Raw genomic sequence first — 20,000 nt, 5'->3', positions numbered from 1 at the left:
GGTATTGCGGTTCTCTCTCTCTCTCTCTCTCTCTCTCTCTCTCTCTCTCTCTCTCTCTCTCTCTCTCTCCAGACGTAATAAAAGAGATGGTGATGTTATGCTCCGATTTTAGTTATTTTTTCCACATTTCTCTCTCACCAGACAAATATGTGACCTCTGACCTCCTCCTTCTCTGTGTTGCTGGAGGGAATAGTTTTATGGCTGCAAATAAGAATGTGCGTGTCAACTTCCCTTCTCGTGGAGGTTAGACGTAAATCTGTTACATGTTCTTTGTCATAGATTAACAAAATGCGTAAATATTAAGCGTGGTCAATTAAATAAAAGCATTAAGTATTTTTCTTTTTGTTTTCTTTTATCTATCGTAATCTTAACTGTTTTCTTTTAATATAATTCGCTTTATTGTGTGAGTAAACACTGTCTTAACTTTTCACTTTGTTGAAGGAGAAGAAAAGCTAGAATCCGTTTTTATTTTTTCTGCTTCCTTCGTTTCATACGCTGGTCTGCTCTTTTTCTCATAATTCTTTTCGCCAGTAAACGAAAGTGTGCAGTTCTTTCTCTGGGAATTACGGAAAAGGGCAGTCTCTTTTCTCGCAAAGGTTTTCGACCCGCTTTTTGTCTCGCTGCCGACCACTCGTCCCCTCAGCTGAACACAGGTGACTGTTTTTTTCTTAACGTCCACACCGCCACGACAAACTTGCTACATAGACACAAGGCGCCTTTTCTGTTGCGGCGAGGCGTTCCGACGTGCCAGTCAGCCGCGGGAGTTCACACACGCCCCGCCACGATTCTGCATATTTGTAGGAGCACTGGTACTCGCAAACCGTGGACTGTGATGGAGACTGAGAGATGGCAAAGGTTCCGTCACTAGCAAAATATAAGATAATAATTCTCTCTCTCTCTCTCTCTCTCTCCACACACACACACTTGCTCGAGTCATGTGTCGTTGGCAGCAGATCGAGACTCGTTTGGTTGTTTCGCTGGCTTTTTACTACCGGGACCCGCGCGCTCCACGTGGTCATGTTTCGTTAAATTGTGCACGGTCATGTCCCACTACACTGATAACGAGCCGCGTCTGGCACTCACAAATTTGAAGCCACGATTGACAAATGGTGCGAGAGCCAACCAGCACGTCCATCTCGCCAGGCTGGGAGTGACGGACCGGCTGATTTGGGTTTAGGTAGGATTATATTTTATTTATGGTTTTAAAGGTGTTTTTGTTTATCTTTTTTGGTTGGGGGGGTGGTTGGTGGTGGGGAGGGAGGGCTCAGGTGGTTTTGCAGTATTTGTGTATATTTGTGTATTGTGGGAATGAGTGTTTGTTGGATCTGTGTGTGGGATTTAACACAGCACATACTTACGCATCTACACACACACACACACACACACACACACACACACACACACTTACATACAATATAAAACGGTGGTAATCAATAGATTTCTTTAATTTCACAAGTTGCACAACACTATTTATTAGACTTTTATTTTTATGAACAGTGATAATTTACACTGCTCCATTTGTCACTACGTGTTCGGCAATTGCAATAATGGTAAACAGACAATAGGAGGCTGCGTCATAGCAATAATTATGATGAACGTATAACAAATATAGCGGCTTTTACCCTCCCTGTACGTGATTACAAGCTAAACCATAAGAACAGTCTTTTAGGGGAACTTTGTCGACTAGGAGTGGGAGCACATGAAACAGGGTCAGTGTTAAGTGTTTACGAGACAAGCAGGAGTTAATGGGGACAGGAATTACATAAGAACATAAGAAATAAGGGAAGCTGCAAGAAGCGACCAGGCTTACACGTGGCAGTCCCTGTATGAAACACACCTACCTATTTCCATCTGCTATCCCCATCCATAAACTTGTCTAATCTTCTCTTCAATTGCCTTCATAGACCGTGAAAAACCAAGAGAAATTTAAGGGCGTCTGAGTTACTATGCACAAACAGACCTTCTCATTGCGGTGCTATGGTGAACAGTAACAAGCTGAACGATGCTTAGCTGTTGTCTGTTTGTGTGTGTGTGTGTGTCAGATCGATTCATGGAAGTTGTTTGTTGATAGGGAGGAGCCTTCGTCCTTACTACTCTTCATTTACTCTTCTATACACTCTACTCAATGCACTTTAAATACTCGGGACCAACAAATCTGCAGATGTTTATTCCCCGTTTGTTTCTTTGTTTCTCTGCTCGCCCTCATCGTCGTCCTTCTCTATCGCCGTTTCTTCTTCTCCTCTTCCTCCCCCTCTTGCTATCTCCTCTTCCTCCCCCTCTTCCTTTCTGGCAAACTTGATGATGTCATTTTTGCAGGAAAGTATTCGCAGAGTTAAATTAACTGTTGTGCAAAAAATCTTTAACGAAGCGTCTTTGTGAGTAGATAAGTGTGTGTGTGTGTGTGTGTGTGTGTGTGTGTGTGTGTAAAGAGCCCGACGAGATGAATTTTAAGAGGATGTGGAAATGAAGCTGAGAAGAGGTTGTGATGACAGATAGGAGAAAGTTTGAAGTAGGCCAGAAGGATCGAGGCAGCGAGAGGTGAAAAATTGCGCTGATAAAGGCTGGGTGAAGAATTGCTCAGAGAGAGAGAGAGAGAGAGAGAGAGAGAGAGAGAGAGAGAGAGAGAGAGAGAGAGAGAGAGAGAGAGAGGGGGGGGGGGGGTGTTATATACTGCTCTTTTGAACTGCATTCTTCTCCCACACACTCTCTTTCTCTCTCTCTCTCTCTGTTACATATCTCATTGTAATCCTTATTTTAACTCACTAATTTTAGAGCTATTCAGTATCTTTGGTCCTTCATCTTCGTTGCCCCTCCTTACTGAAGCAATTGACCTGATTAATGACACGTAAATCTGCCAGTTTAATACGTGAGTCTAAGGGATATGTTTATTTTCAAGCTTTCCTCTCACTAGTCTTCATGTACCCATTCCCATTTTATATTCCTTCCTTCCTTTCCCTCCCCTGCTTCCATTATCTCTCCTCTGACATATCATCCCCTGCTTTTCCTCTCCCTCCTTCCCTAACCTACTCGTTACTCACTTGTCAACATCCTCCCTCGTTTCTCCTTCATTTCCTTACCTACTCTCACCCTATCCTCTCCCATCTTCCCGTCACTCCTCCTCCTCCTCTTGCCGTTCCCTCAACCACACGTACTGTGGTCTTTGATAATCTTTGTAATTTCTATTTTGCATACCTTACGAAATTCCTTCTTTTGAGGGGAGGGAAGGAGGTGGAGAGAAGGAAGTCAGGATGAGAGGATGAGATGAGGAGAGATAATCAACTAGGGAGGAAGTGTTTGTGAAGGAGACGTGTGTGTGTGTGTGTGTGTGTGTGTGTGTGTGTGTGTGTGTAAAAGGGAACTCCTAACTAGGGCAACAAAAAGGCTATGAAAAAAATGCCAACTGAAGGTGCCAGTTCCTCTCACTCACTCAAAACGGTTATCCAAAAGTTGTGTGTGTGTGTGTGTGTGTGTGTGTGTGTGTGTTCTGGTGACTCTTGCTTCTCCTCCGTCACTTCCTCTTGACAAATTCAGTACTGTACTGAGGGCGAGGCGAGGATTGCACACACACACACACACACACACACACACACACACACACACACACACACACACACACACACACACTGACAAGGAAAATATCATCCACACCGCCCATCACCATACATCACACATCACATCCATCACCACTTGTCACCACCTCGACGCTCACCACCACCACCACCACCACAGCACAAGGACATAGGGCTAAGCTGCAAGAAACCGTCAAGTCTACTCGTGGCATTTCCACCTATCATCCTCATTCATAAATTTGTCGTAATGACTCAACACTATAATGAAAACCTGATTACTGAGTCTATCCCATTCTTCTACCGCTATTTGTAAGCCAGTTCCATCCTATATCTGTTTTAAATCGAACTTTATCAAGCTAGAACCCGTTATTTTTTGTCCTGTTTTGATTATTGCCCCTAGGAACTTTGCTTATATCGTCATTGTTACATCCCGTATACCACAAACATGGCAGGTTCACTACAGAAGCAACGGTGTTTATAGACCAATGAAAAGTAATATCTGTAAACTTAACCATTGCTATAAGTTTCATTTTGCTTCCTTGCCTCCCACGGGCGCCCTGTATCTGGCTGGCACGGTGGCGGCGGCAGTAACTCTTGAAGTGGAGGGAGGGCGTCCGCGGGTGTGAGTGCCAATTTATGGGATAAGTAGCGGCTCCTGTGACCCTCGTGCGGTGCATCTCTTTCACTGGCGAGGCTGCTGGCTTGGCGCTGTTTCATTCCACCCACTTGTGCAAATATTAGGACAATGCGTCAGGTTTCAAGGTATTTATTTATTTATTTATTTTTTATTTTTTTTCAGGGATGTGTTTATCTCTTGTTTTTTTTATTTATTCATTTATTTGTTATTTTATTTCTGTGTAAAAATGTAATTTACGGCAGTGCTGTTGTGATGCTTATCTACCACCAAAGTTTACATAGTACTGTTGATGTTGTTGTTGTTGTTGTTGTTGTTGCTGTTGTCTTTATCATAATCATCATCGCCACCACCACCATCACCACCCATACTCCATCCACTCACCTACCAAAACCACCCTCTCTTCCCACCCACCCACCCACACGTTAGAGGGACATGTACCTCATAACTCAGAGGGTGAGGTTTGTGTTGTATGTCAGAGTTCCAGAGATGAGTGATGCCGCTGTACGTGTGTAAATACTGATTGATATGACTGTGATCGATACCAGTCCTCGCCGCTGCTTGCCCTCCAATCCTCACACACACACACACACACACACACACACACATATATATATATATATATATATATATATATATATATATATATATATATATATATATATATATATATATATATATATATATATATATATATATATATATATATATGTAAATAGTTTTGTTACTCCTAAAGATTTAAGCGTTTTCTAATAGTGACTTGTGGGATGGAGGGACTATTGTAAAGTTTGTATATCCTTGTGTGTGTGCCTTGCGGGATGGAAGTGAACCTGGCAAATATATACATTACTACACACACACACACACACACACACACACACACACACACAGGTTATATTTATTTTATCACAAGTCAATGTGAAGGTCAAACATTTACCGTGGACATGAATTAAATTTTTATAAGTGCATTAATGTGTAATACCTTTGTTCGTGCTAGCTGAGATCGAACACTGATGTTACTTACGAACGTGGAAACCAAACAACAAAAGGGTCACGGAGGTTTAAGGTCGAGGGTTGTAAGGAAGCGAACGAGGAGACTGCAAAAGACTGTGTCCTCAAACAATCTAAGCGCCTAATCTTAACAACATCTTCAATGGCTCCAGTGGAAGTGATTTTAGTGATTGTTTAGCGGATGTACTCGATATTATAGAAGGTTTTGATGATTTTAGTGATAGTTTTTATATCTCTCTGAATTCCACCTCTTCACCTAAGCCCCCTGTAGTGAAATCCAAGTGTAACAACTACCTTAGTGATAAACAGCGTAATAGTATCATTATTATCAAAATGTTCCGCACGTATGTAGCAGCATCCTTTTCCGCGTCCTCTGCTTCCTGCTTTGCCTTCTGCTTCCTTCAGGCGCGCCGTCAGGAGAGTGTGGGGTGCGTGGTGGCATTATCTGCGCCGCGAGGAGGAGAAACTTTTTACAGAAAGTATGCAAATCCCTGGCGTGCGTCAAGCCTCCTCCATCCCTCACTCGTGACTTCCTCAGCCCCGGCCTTGCCTCGCCACTACCACCACCATCACCACACCCTCCTTACCTGTGTCGCCTCAGTGGTGTTTATATATTTATTCTTATATATAAACTCTCATTCTCTCTCTCTCTCTCTCTCTCTCTCTCTCTCTCTCTCTCTCTCTCTCTCTCTCTCTCTCTCTCTCTCTCTCTCTCTCTCTCTCTCATACATGCATATATTATAAAAGCAGAAATATAATTAAGTACGAATTAGGTCTCGTGTTCGTTAAACTCTGAAAAAAAAAGTAAAATGTTTATCTCGTTTATTTTGTACCAGCGGGCTGCAAGAATGCCACTGTCATGCTAATTCATAAATATGAAATATTAAAGAATTAAAAAAAATTAGAGACATTAAGAAAATTAAACTGTCCGAAAGTTTTTTTTTTTCATCTTTTTGTTTCAGCTTATTTTCCAAGTTTACAAATATACGTAGTAAGCGTGTAGGTATTTTGTTCGTTAAGGGACTGGTAGGGTGAGACGCACATCTCAGCTGATGCTTCTCAGGGAGGCTGGCTCAGGGTAGAAAAATGGGTGAGAGAGGAAAAAGAAGAAGAAGAAGAAAAAAGAAGGAGGAGGAGAAGAGGAGGAGAATAAGAATAAGAAGAAAAGAAGAAGAGAAAGGAGAAGAAGAAAAAGAAAAGAAAAAAAGAAGCAAAAAAGATAAAAAAGAAAAAGAAGACGAAGAACAAGAAAAGAAAACACCCCATTCCACTTGCAGAAATTGAAAAAAAAAACTCGAAAGAAAAAAAAAAGATAATCAACAAGACACAAACACAGGAACGCCTCACGCAACAAACAAGATTGCAAAAAAAGAAAAAAAAATAAATAAAAAATAAATAAAAAGAAAACCTTCCTTTGAGAGTGACGTAAGATCTCACAAACTCAGGGGAAGACCAAGAGGAGATAAAAGATTGCATTGCCATTATGAACACACACACACACACACACACACACACGGCTTAGTGACAGGCCGGAACAGCAAAAGGGAAGGCAGAGCGGACAGGAAAGGAAATGAAAGCACAAGATTAGTCAGTTCCCGCGGCGACTTAGCTAGGAGATAAGTAGTGAAAGTTAAGGAAGGTTTTGATCCTTAGAGGGGAATGAAGTTATGGATATATATATGTACAATTGATGGCTGACTCTCTCTCTCTCTCTCTCTCTCTCTCTCTCTCTCTCTCTCTCTCTCTCTCTCTCTCTCTCTCTCTCTCTCTCTCTCTCTCTCTCTCTCTCTCTCTCTCTCTCTCTCTGCCTTTATCAATAGAATAAATACCACTTGTTAATTATTATTCTTCCGTTGCGTTCCTCCTCTTCTTCTTTCTCTTCATCCTCTTCTTTCTCTTCCTCCTCTTTCTTTACTCCTCTGCCTCAATCTCCTCTTCCTTTTTGTCCTCTCCTACTTTTCTTCCTTTTTCTCCATACCTCATCCTCCTCTATCTCTATCTCTTCCTCCTGTTTCTCCATCCTTATCTCCTCTTTCTCTCCTCCCCCTCCGTTCTCACTATCCTCCTCCTCTTTCATCCTCGCTAGGTGGTGGTACAAGAACAGAACAGTGGAAAGAATTAATATTTTTTTTCTCTCCTGTATGTACAGCAAATAACGCCTCCTGTACCACTGCAAGTCTCGTCAAGTTGTTTTTCTTTTTTTTTTCTTTTTTTACGTGTATAAGTTCGTGTTCTCCTCTTCTTCCTCCTTTTCCTCATTCTTGTTTCTCTGGTTGTCTTCTTGTCGTTCTCGTTTTTCTCGTCCTTGTCCTTGTTCTCTTTCCCTTCGTGTTCTTCTTTCTTGTTGTTGTCGTCGTCTTTTTCCTCCTTGCTTTTCGTGTTCTTCTCCTCGTCTTCCTTGTCTTTGTTCTTCTCATTCTCGTCCTCTTTCTTGTCTCCCTCGTCTTTTTTTTTTTTTTCTTCGTCATCGTCGTCGTCTTCGTCATCCTCTTCGTTCAGTATGTCTTATATTTTTCGCTTCTCCACCGTACACTACTGTCTTCATTATCACATTTTCATTACTACTTATTATCTCGTCTCGCTTTTTTGCCTCGCTATCATCGTATCCTCACTTCTCAAATTCGTTGCCTCTTACATTTCTATCATAATTTCTTTGCTAACTTCACGTAAATTTTTTTTTAGGGGCAGGATATTTTTTTGTACTCAGCTGCCTTCATGCATTCCGTCTGTCCTCTCTTCTCCTCTTTTCCCCATCCCTCTTCTGTTTCTCTCTTTCTCTCGTGCTCCCTCAACCTCCTCGTCCCCATCCTCTTCTCTCCCCATTCCCTCCCACCCCAGACCACTCTTCCTTACTCGTAATGCCGTTTTCTCTTCCTCTCTTGCCCTCGTCCTCCAATTTATAGTCGTGTTCCTCCAAACATTTCTTCCTCCCGCCTGTCTTAAGTTTTGTCGATGGGTCTTCCAGAGTGGAATTTTGCTCAGAGACAGGCGACGCCGAGCAACCTGAACTTTCATCATCACTAATTTCGTATGTGAGAAACGAACGTAAGTGTGTGTGTGTGTGTGTGTGTGTGTGTGTGTGTGTGTCTGGTCTAGGTTAACGTGTGTGTATGTAAGTACATGACCTTTGGAAATCTATCGTATTATTACTACTATTATGATTGCTGTTCAAGTGGTAAAACGAGGGTGACTTAAGTAAAATTTTCAGGATCAAGTAATCAGGAGAGAACAGGCTGGAAAAGTTGGATTAAAAAGAAAAAAAAAAATACATAGGAAGGAATCAGTTCTCGAAAGGAGTGGTAGACGAATGGGAGGGTCTCTTTAATCAGGTTGTTTGTGCTGAGTCATTAAGGAGCTTTGACAGAACATACGGCAGATTTATGCATGGGGATGATGGGTGGAAATAGATACGTTTTGCACAGTGACTGCCACGTGTAGGTCTGATTAGTTCTTGCAGCTTCCTTTATTTTCTTATGCTCTTATGTTCTTATGATGATTGCTGTCTGGGAAAGTGAAGTCAGAAATACCGAGAAGAAAAGGAAAAAGAATCGTAATGAGAAAATTACAGCGAGGAAATATATTAGTATCCCTGATGGAACTGAACACCACTTTTTCTGTTCCTTCTCCTCCTCCTCCTCCTCCTTCTCCTCCTTCTCCTCCTCTGCTTTTTCTTCTTCTTCTCTTACCTTTCTCATTGACTTTCTTTTCTTTTTTCGTTCTTTCTTTCTCACTTTCCTTGAACTTTCCTTCTTGTAGTGTTGGTCCTTAACATATGTTGAGAGAGAGAGAGAGAGAGAGAGAGAGAGAGAGAGAGAGAGAGAGAGAGAGAGAGAGAGAGAGAGAGAGAGAGAGAGAGAGAGAGAGAGAGAGAGAGTTCACTGGAGGCTGTAGAAAAGAAAAAAAAAAGGAGATGAAAGGAGGGAAAAACTCACGCATATAGAAAATAGAAGAAGAAAAGTTAAGAGGACGTGAAAGAGGACTGGAGATTGGAGATACGGAGAGAGAGAGAGAGAGAGAGAGAGAGAGAGAGAGAGAGAGAGAGAGAGAGAGAGAGAGAGAGAGAGAGAGAGAGAGAGAGGAAATGGAATAGGACATACAAAGTGAGGGCGGAATATGTTGGAAAAGGAAGGAGGGAAGAAAGGAAAAAAAAAAAAAAAGAAAATAAGGAGGGAAGCAAGAGAAGGAAGGAAGGAAGGAAGGAAGGAAGAAAAGAGGGAGAGAGTTGAGGAATTGAAGGAAGGAAGAAAGAGAAGGGTTAAGTGATGGCTGCAGTAGTAGTAGTAGTAGTAGTAGTAGTAGTAGTAGTAGTAGTAGTAGTAGTAGTAGCAGCAACAACAGCAGTATGAAGGGAAGCAAAGAAGGAAGGAACCTGAAGAAGGAAGAAAGGGAGGGGGTCGTGAGGTGGCTGCCGTAGTAGTAATAGTAGTAGTAGTAGTAGTAGTAGTAGCAATAATAGCAGCAACAGCAGCAGTAGCAGAATGGTCTGTCAACTCAATTTCCAAGAAGGAGGTGACTTTCATCCATTTGAAGAATAAATTGTGTGAAATAGAGTATTGTACCGTATCTATACCATACTTCCACGAACAGCTTCACGTTGCCTTCCGCAGTATTGAGTCCATTATCTCTGTTCCATTGTCAACATTCGCCGCTAGTTCTTCGGGTTCGCTCTCAAGTCGGTTGGTGAGGGACAGTCCTTCATTTCACTCCGTCCTGTGCTATGTTAGTGAAGGTACGTTATGATTTGACACCCTCTCTCTCTCTCTCTCTCTCTCTCTCTCCCCCAGTCAAAAATTTGTCTCGAGTTTTCGGTTTTTAAAAGGAAAATTAAGAAAAGGGGACAGTTTTTCTTTCCAACTGTTCCAGAAGGATGAAAAAAAGAAAAAAAAAGAGAAGAGAATAAATATTCAGTTTGGTTTGTGAAGGTTACGCTGTTATAACTGGCACTGCATAGACTCCCTAGCAATTCTTCATTTTTTGTCTGCAGAGATCATTCACAACAAAGCCTTGATGTCGGAGAATGCTGCCTGAGGATTTTTTTTTTCACATTATAATTATTAGTATAATTATTAGTAGTAAACAAAACCAAAGAAATAAAACATCAAGCCACTGTGTATTCGTGAAATGACAAAAACACTCAATTGAGATCCATAACATTCAACAGTCGAGTGGGTGGCGGGCAGAGTAACGCGTCGCTTGAGTAACGGCGCCACACATCATCTGGAAGTATATACGATCACGCATGTCCAGTGTTGTGCGATGATTAAGTGAGAGTGACGAACACCGGCGCTGTGTTGTCGTCTTGTGCCAGAAGCGAAGACTCCTGCCTTGATTTATGGAGACTTGGCATGACGGGTAAATGAAAAAAAGGATCGTTAAATGTTAAGAATCTGAAGTTTGTGACATACTCATCAACAGAAATACCCTCCCACATGCCGGATCTAAAAAAAATGTCAAGTTAGAGTTGCAAGTGTGTGTGTGTGTGTGTGTGTGTGTGTGTGTGTGTGTGTGTGTGTGTGTGTGTGTGTGTGTGTGTACGCAGGCGCCTAGTTGAAAGGAAGTGAATGTTTAACCAGAAATACAAACATGTACAATACTGGTGCATATTCCATGAGAGCAGACAACTTGACTCATGAATACTTTACTTGGAAAGAAGGCGAGGAGACACAGCAGGAGAGGACCCAACTGACAGTAATACACGGAGAAACCAGGAATTAGATTGGCTTTGTCTGCCGTGAAAGCCGAAACGCTCTGATGGATATAACTACATTGCATACATTGAAGTCCCAGCGAGCGGCGGCGATGGTGCGGCGTCACGACAGTTGCGTTCTGTGGCCAGCTTCGGAGTATTTGCGGGGGTCGTCCGTCTGTCAACCCCATCGTAAATTCAAGACTCGTTTTAGCCAGTAAGGGAACGTCGTGTGCGCTTTGAGTCAAGCTATTGTGTTTCTTGGCTGCAGTGTGTATGTTTAACATTATTTGCGCTGGACTTTACTTTGCACACTATCTATGTGGGGATTACTGTTGTGAGGAGCTTTAACGTTATCGAATTCATTTGCTCCCGCAGTCAAAAGCATGAATCAAAAAGTTAATCGTGAAGAGAGAGAGAGAGAGAGAGAGAGAGAGAGAGAGAGAGAGAGAGAGAGAGAGAGAGAGAGAGAGAGAGAGAGAGAGCAAAACGTTTCTAAATACAGCTCTAATATACAACCTATCCAGCCTCCCGTGGCTTGCACAATGCCTCTACACGATGGCACGCCTGGTCGCTCACCCCATACAGGTTAGGTAAAGGAGTTTTTTTCTTTTGTTAAATTCCACTCGATCGGGTCCGAGCCACGTAGCACGATAGACTCTGAAAAATGGAACTTATAATTCGGGGCTTTGTGCATAAGGATCTCGTGCCTCGTAAAGCAGCGCGGCGGGTGAAGGGGCTGATGGTTCGAGCAGAAGTTTATTGATCTCCTCGTCTGAAGTTCCGCCTTCCTTATGACCTCAGTGGCGACGGCGTTTGGTGGTCGAGTGGAGTGTGAGGACCGCTGAGGCAGCATTGCTAGGCCCTCTGCTGTCACACTTTTTGTTTTCTCCATTTCTCTTCTTATGTCGAGTGGAGGCTGGCCAAGAGAATAAAAACACAAAGATAGCTGGAAAAAGAACAGGGAAAGGCTACTTAACTGATATTTCTACACAAAACTGAGTAACAATTGGTCTCATTTTGGTTTGTTAGTTGTGTTTAGGTGTTTTGACTTTCTTACAGTACCAAGCTTATTTATTTCGTACTAGTCCAGATCTGCGCTTTTTCTGTCAAGTATATATAAAAATAACTTAATTTTTTTTTTTTATTGAAGTAGATTCTGGAAAGGGCCACTTAATTAATACCTTCCTGTAAACCTGAGTATAAATCGACCTTAATTTCGTTTGTTAGTTTACCTTTGGTGTTTTGACGCCCTTACGGCACTAAACTTTCTCTCTCGTGCCATCCCAGGTAGTTATAAAAGCTTTTCTGACAAGTATATACAAAATAATTGCTTTGTTATTGAGAGAGTCTAAAATATGCAAAGTCTGCGTTAGCCTGCGATAGATTGACGGTTATGAGTCATTATTTTCGCCTCTCTTTGACCAATCGTGTCCTGACGTGTATTGGAGACACCTGCGCCAGTGGCCGTCACCTGCTGCCTTCCGTCTCATTTTCCGTGAACCTTCCTTTATTTTCCTTCCTGTTTTTCGATGCCGTGCTGATTGTGAGTGAGATATGATGAAAATGTGGTTTATTTATTTATTTTTTAAGATTGTTTTTTTTGACTGATTTTATGCCGAGTATCAGCGAGGTATAATGAAAAGCATGTTCTATTTTTTTTATTTTTTATTTTTTAAAGGTTATTTGTGGGGGTTACACGGGCACAGAATTATATACTGTATTCTTGCGTGTATGGAAGTCTTTGTACAAGCGCTTCCGTATCTAAATTGATCATTTTAATTATATTTTCTTTTATTTACTTATTTATTTATTTTTTTCCATTTCTCTGAGCTGCCAATTAGCGAGTTTTCTTCCCATTTTTGTGTCCTTAGCTGGCCTCCTTCACCCATAAAACAACACAAGAAGAAAAAAAAAAGAAAAGAAAAGTAAAAAGAAAACGAAAAATGAACCACAAACTTCAATCAGGCACTTAGTAGATGCTATATACTCTGTCCTGATATGAAAGAAGAAAGAACTTTACAACAAAAACATATGGGCGGTGGAACAGGACCCGTGTGTGTGTGTGTGTGTGTGTGTGTGTGTGTGTGTGTGTATCCGTAAAGGAGACACATCGTAGGCAAGTCCAAAAATCACCCGGGGAATTGTCAGCACGAAGGTCTTCACGAGGCTCATGATCGAGAGGACGAGAGTGGCTGTGGGTCTGTAGGTTACAGCCTCAAGTGTTTAATTATTCAGTCGCTTGTTCTTGTATTTGTTCACCGCTGTGGTAGCTCGTGGCTGGCAAGTTTTGAAGCGGCAGGCGAGGCTGTTTGAGTTAGCAGAGAGAGAGAGAGAGAGAGAGAGAGAGAGAGAGAGAGAGAGAGAGAGAGAGAGAGAGAGAGAGAGAGAGATTCTGCTCTTGACGTCTTCTCTCTCAGTGGAGGCGGTGAGCACCCTTGGCTAGGCGCGGAGAAGGGAAGGGAGGAGATGAGATGCTTTCCTCCTGCTGCCTCTTCCCGTCTCTCTCCGTCCTTCATAGCACATTCCGCGAGTTTATTTAAAAGGAATTTGTACGTGGCCATTATAAATTCCCTCCCGCCACTATGTAAGATGCGATGTAGTTAATGAAATACGTTTTTAGTGTACTTTGTGTGTGTGTGTGTGTGTGTGTGTGTGTGTGTGTGTGTGTGTGTGTGTGTGTGTGTGTGTGTATCCCTCACCACACAGAAGAGGAAGCATATACGAGGTGGCATCTTCAATTAGCAGACATAGATGAAAAAAAATTCTCACACACACTCAAGAGACATTAGTAAAAGGCTTTGGTGCAAGTCTGTGTGTGTGTTTTAATGTCTCTCTCTCAGCATACACCTAAAGAAACACACACGAGGTGGCATCTTTTAAGTACGTGGATGGACTGAAACTTAAACACACATTTTCAAGAGCCATTAGTAAAAATCTTTCCTGCAAGTCTGTTATCTCCACATTACACGTCCCAGCTGTCCAAATATGCGATGTAAACAAGCCATAGGAATAAAGAAGATGTATTGTATTAGCAGCTGAGGTCGATTGGAAGGTCCCCCATCCCTGCGAGCTGTGTGAGGTGTTTGCAGTAATTTGTGTGGTGTTTTCTGAGGAAGGGACATCAGTCGAAGGACACACGCTAATGAATAATAATTGATAGGTCTGTTGTGTTCGCTAGTATCAATTTGCAGGGAAGCGTGGGAATAACGCACACACACACACACACACACGCACACACTCTCTCTCTCTCTCTCTCTCTCTCTCTCTCTCTCTCTCTCTCTCTCTCTCTCTCTCTCTCTCTCTCTCTCTCTCTCTCTCTCTCTCTCTCTGTAAGTTGCAACAAACCTCATTGACCTCATTCTAACGTGCTTGAGTTGCCTTAGTCATCCAGGTTATATAAAAAAAATCATAACTGTCAACATTTACCTTCTTGACATTTTTAAATAAGCATTCTTTCGAGACACGCGATTTTAAGACATGAAAAGTTAGTAAATGCACGAGTAACTGTCCCTCCGTGGATATAAATGAAGGAGTTAAGGTTAAGAATTAAAACAACAGTGATGTAGTATCCGACCATGTGTTTGTCTACTCAAGGAAAGCAGTCGCCCGCATCTTCCGTGTCTTTGTATCATTACTCATGTGAGAGAGTGGAGCGAGGTCTCGTGATGCAGAATATTACATACACCATATACAGGATCAGCGTGGTGGAAGACGGATAGGTGTAGGGACGCTGTACGCTGCCTGTCTTGACCTGGATACGTAATCCTCAGATTCATGGACAGGTGCAGCAGGTATTCCACTGCTGAGTTAGGGATACGGTTTCATCCTCGTAGTTTATACACGTGCGCGTACACAGCAGGTCTCTAGATGGCTGGGTGACTTTCTTAATGCCAAAACTACCTTGACTTCACTCTAAGCGGCCCTGGAATCCGTATCGTGTTTTCCAGACGAATTCTTACAGAGGGAAGACTAGTATTAGATATTACTACCTTTTTTGTATTGTTCTAGCAAAAAAAGGAGTCTGAAAAAAAGATCTTGTGTTACTTTTACATACTGTGAGGAATGTGTAAGGATCAGAATATGAGATCCTTATTTCACTTGGATCACAGCAAACAAACTTTCTTGTCGACTTCATCTGACGTCAAAACACCCTCGACTTCACCCTAAGGATCCATATCATGTGTTCCAGACAAATGCTTCACTTGGATCGCAGCAAACAGACTTCCTTATGGACTTCCCCTAAGGTTAAGACTTCACCGTGAGCTGCTCTGGGATCCAACGTTTCCCACACAAACTTTCTCGCATATCGTTCAAATGTTGCAGTGCACAATTCGTTCCGTTCGCTACTCCTCTGCTGTGAATTAAAGGTGACCGCTGCCGAGGACGAGTTTAACAAATGACAAAACACCGCTACGAACGCCCATCACACGCCCGCCACTCTTGCCTCCATCACGGGCTTACTGTCACGCCCCGGAGACGAAGACACGGTGTAGGTCACGCCACTCTCCACATCACTACGCTGTCTAGCGATGAGTTTCGTGGAGTCTTGTACAAAAAGTGAGGAGTAAAATATTATAGTAGATATGATAAGCAAGCTCTTCCCTTTATCCTGCAATAAAGCACTGAGACAAAGACACTCAGTAAACAGCAGGATAAGTCAGGCACGAACAGACGCATCCCTTCCTTCCGTCCCCCGCGTCACTCGTAAACGTAAACAATAACTTTGCCAGCGTCTGTCACAAGGAAGGAACCTCCAGGGGTGTCTCCACTCTCGCAGCTACTCCTTCCCGATTTGCCCTTTGTGAAATCTTGATGTTCAAACGCCCCGCTCTTTCATTGGTCCGCCCGGGAGACATTGCAAGAATTTTCATTGAGTTGGTGATATCCTTGTGGGTTTTTATCAGTTCCTCCCTTCATGAAGCACGTGGTTTTGTATCTGCAGCGCCTAATTCTTTTTTTTTTCTTGGTTATCTTTAGCCAAACTGTGCTCATGGCTTATATTAGAAAGACAGAGAGAGAGAAAGAACAAATTAATGTTTTCATGCATCTGTATATATCTGTATAATCATGTATATGTATATATGCATCTGCATCTCTCTGTTAAATTGTCTTTAGCCAAACGGTGCTTACGGGTTATATTAGAGAGAGAGAGAGAGAGAGAGAGAGAGAGAGAGAGAGAGAGAGAGAGAGAGAGAGAGAGAGAGAGAGAGAGAGAGAGAGAGAGAGAGAGAGAGAGAATCAATGTATCTGTGCACCTGTATACATCTCTTTCTGTGGCACGGGATCTGTGGTAGCACTGATGACAGCCTAAAAATACTGGAAAAGGAGCCTTCACATTCACTTTACGCTGGATCGAATTTGATTGTTATTTCTTCTCAGCTGTTTTTTCCACAAAGACCTCAATCCCACGCACGTTCCGAGGGAGTACACCCACTTTGCTGGAAACACTGGAGGCAACAATTGAAGTAATGGAATTTTTCTTGCATCCTCTCTCTTTCTTTCCTTCTCCCTCCCCTTCCCACACACACACTCTCTCTCTCTCTCTCTCTCTCTCTCTCTCTCTCTCTCTCTCTCTCTCTCTCTCTCTCTCTCTCTCTCTCTCCTCTCTCTCTCTCTCTCTCTCTCTCTCTCTCTCTCTCTCTCTCTGCTTGCCCACTATCCAAGAATGTGCTTACCGTCACCTCGCCATCATGTTCTCCTTGTCAGCTTCATAATCAAATTTTCATTATTTTCAGAAACGTGTTCTCGTAATTTCTTATTTACGTCTCTTTTTTCAGGGAGCCTTGTGTCGCTGCCTCTGTGTCACGTCGTGGCTGGGAGTCACGTGAGGGGTGAGCAGACTTTACCAAATGTTCGTTGTTGCATCAGCAGTACAGTGTATGGCATGCATCACACTGTTATCGTCTTATAGTCTAAAAGTTGTAAGTGTTTAGGACCTGAGGCTGCGTGACTGCTGCGTACCGTGTATACATTGGCGCTGTTTGATCCAACACAATTTATGTAAGTCTCAATTTTGTTGCAAATAAGAGGGCATAACTTCATCACAAGATTCTCTCTGAGAAAAATATTTTTTTGATAATAAGAAACAGTGTGTATTATTCATATAGTCATAAATGTTTCACAAAGAATATAGTAAACAATATGTTATGGAAATTCAGTATTTCAGTGGAAAACAACATATCAATTGAAATAAGTTTTGAACCAGGAATGAAATGACGCGAGCATCATTATCACCGGCATGAATGGCCAATAAGTCACGGCCCATTGGCCAGCACAGGGCGATGACTGTAAATAAGGACAAACAACAAAACTGCGCGTGGCCTTTACATTATGAACGCCAGGTGTAGAAAGGTCAGTCACCCCAGGCATTCAGGAGGGTCAACATTGCAACAGTCTCATGTGACGTACAGTTTTGGAGAACCACGCAGAGGTAATCTTGTACATCATCATAAAACTGTGATATTCAACGACCACATATTTAAAGAACTGATTGATTGACTGACTGGCGCCGCAACAACTGGCCACATTCAGAAACAATGCTTCCATTGCGCATATTTTCAAAGGCAACAGAGATCATTAGTCGTGTTATCGAGAGTATTTCTCCTATTAATAACATAGAAATCTTGTTAATTTATCACTAAAACCATAAAAAAAAAAAATCTTAAACACCCGTGTGACTTCAACTAGAACCTTTTGAAAGTAATCGATGTTTCACAATAGTGCCTAACATGTCACAGCGCTGCACGTTAAAATACCAAAACACAAACAAACACAGGTCAAGAATAGAAACGTCTTGGGGACACACTCGATCACAGCAGATGGTGGTGTTTGAGGTGGCCAGGCATGGGGTCTAGTGACAGTAACATTTGATGGCTATATATAAATCAGTCCCAAGCTTGGTCCATTAGGATTTACTCTTTATCCCAGTGCAGGATCATCTCTTACGCCACACAGAGCCTCGAGAAGCCTGTTGGTTCATATCTGTTTCGGAACCTTTAAGTTTCAGTCATTTGCTAATATGCTTAATTTCAATTTCTGTATATCCTGTCCACTTCACTCCTTCATTTCCATGGCGAGCAACGATTCATGTATTTTATTCAGTGTCTTAATCCTATATACTAATATCTCTATAATCCTATAATATTATGAAATTTAGAGGCTTATAATGAACAAAGCTTCATAATCCTACACTTTCCAAACCATTCACATTTTTTATTCCAGCTTCCTTCCTTTCTATTGATAAAATTGTGAAGAGTCGCCCGGTTAATCACAGTTTCATTGGTTTCTTTGCCTCACAAATCTTAGAAGAGGTGTGTCATGGCGCGTAAATAACTCCCTTGCCTTTGAGAAACCTTCGTGGGGCGCTTTAAAAATCCATGAGGGACTTAGGAAACGTATAGGTGCATGTACGAGGAAAGACACACACATAGGATACATATTCCGATTGTAGTATTTGTTTGTCTACTCTCATATTTAGTTTTCACCGGTGCTGTTGTGAATATTGACTGAGCTTCCTTTACTCACCTCTCCTTTCCCTCTCTCTCTCTCTCTCTCTCTCTCGCTCTCTCTCCTCTCTCTCTCTCTCTCTCTCTCTCTCTCTCTCTCTCTCTCTCTCTTCTCTCTCTCTCTCTCTCTCTCTCTCTTTTTTTTCTTTCTTTCTTTATACTTTCATGCGCTCCCTCTTTTCTCTCCTCTCCTTTCCTATTTTTCTTCTCTTCTCTCTACTTCTTTTTCATTCTCCCTACTCTTTCTTTTTCTTCTTCTTTCCTCGTCTTATCTTTCCTGTCTCATTTTTTTCCTCCCTAGTGTTTTCTCCCCTGCTTTATCCTCCCCCTCCTTTCCTTCTCCTTTATTCTTTTCTCCTGTCATTTTTCGTCTTTTTTTATATTTTCTTTCCTTTTTTGGATTCTCTCTCTCTCTCTCTCTCTCTCTCTCTCTCTCTCTCTCTCTCTCTCTCTCTCTCTCTCTCTCTCTCTCTCTCTCTCTCTCTCTCTCCTCTCTCTCTCTCTCTCTCTCTCCAAACATATTTATATTTTGCGATATTTCATTTCACCAGTAATTCATTTTCCCTGATATATTTATTTATTTATTATTTATTTATTTATTTATTTATTTATTTATTTATTCAATTCATTTATATATTTACTTATTTATTTTGACGAGCATTTAATTTTTCAGAATTTCATGGATTTACTTATTTATTTTATTTATTTTTTTTTTGACGTCAATCGGAAAACTGAAATCTCTTTTTGGCAACAAATAGTGAAGGGACGAGGAGAGGAAGGGCGAAAGGTCGGACTACCTGTGAGGTCATTCGGTAGTGTGACTTGGCATGTGGAGGTGGAAGAGGTGGAGGTGGAGGTGTGCTGGTCGATGGATGTATTAGGGAAGAAGTTTAGAGGTGAAGGAGGTTGCGGAAGAGACTGTGTGGGATATGTAGAAAGACAAGAGAGAGCTAGCGACGACTGGTATGAAGTGAATCTCCTCTCTTGACCTCTAAAGTGTGTTTTTATTTGGATTACATCTGATTGCTCCCATTTCGTGACGTTACCGTAAAACCGTGCCCGTGAATTCAATAATCGTAACATAGCTATGGATGAGGCGTTACATTTTCAGAGAATTGCCTACCTGATGCATGGCGAACGCTTCAGGTTATACTGGCGTTAGGTTTGGTTCCTGTGTTTAGGTGGCTGACTCATTAACATAACAGTGCTTAACAGGTTGGGGAGGTTAGAGAGACCGGGTGTTCATGGCACGGTTTGGTGGCTGATTGAGTATATTGAAGGAGGGAAAGCAAAGTGAAATGAGAAAATATGCCTTAAACGTTTAGGCGTTTTATCCCGACCACTCTTAAACACGCTCTACTGGAAGCTCATGGGGTTTTCAAGGGTGCTTTTAAGCTCCTAATGGTAGTTTAATAAGAATTTTACATTGTCAATAGGAATAAAACGCCCATGGAAGCCTATATAACCATCTCTGTAGCTTTTATAATTAGTACTTGTAAAAACTCCTAGGGTTTTTCGAAAGAGTGTTATGGAAATGAGGTTTGGTTACATTACATCCAGTCCTTCCCTGCTGTGCACTTGTAGTCTGCCTT

At 42.0% G+C, this 20,000-nt stretch overlaps 1 protein-coding gene across 3 annotated transcripts in view; it reads left to right on the top strand.

The window, feature by feature from the left end:
• The window catches only part of LOC135107088 (microtubule-associated protein 4-like), a 493,319-nt gene that overhangs the window by 565 nt on the left and 472,754 nt on the right, over positions 1 to 20,000 (top strand). For 2 of the 3 annotated variants that reach the window (XM_064016741.1, XM_064016724.1), the window contains exon 2: positions 16,681 to 16,734. The exons of the other annotated variant lie outside the window; for it this stretch is intronic. The gene's annotated coding sequence lies outside the window, so the exon portion shown is untranslated. The remainder of the gene's footprint in view (positions 1 to 16,680; positions 16,735 to 20,000) is intronic. 3 annotated transcript variants of the gene reach the window in all.

Source organism: Scylla paramamosain, chromosome 14, assembly GCF_035594125.1.
Source record: "Scylla paramamosain isolate STU-SP2022 chromosome 14, ASM3559412v1, whole genome shotgun sequence".
Lineage (NCBI taxonomy): Eukaryota > Metazoa > Arthropoda > Malacostraca > Decapoda > Portunidae > Scylla > Scylla paramamosain.
The sequence above is the reverse complement of the archived record's forward strand: the minus strand, read 5'-3'. Positions and strand labels throughout refer to the sequence as shown.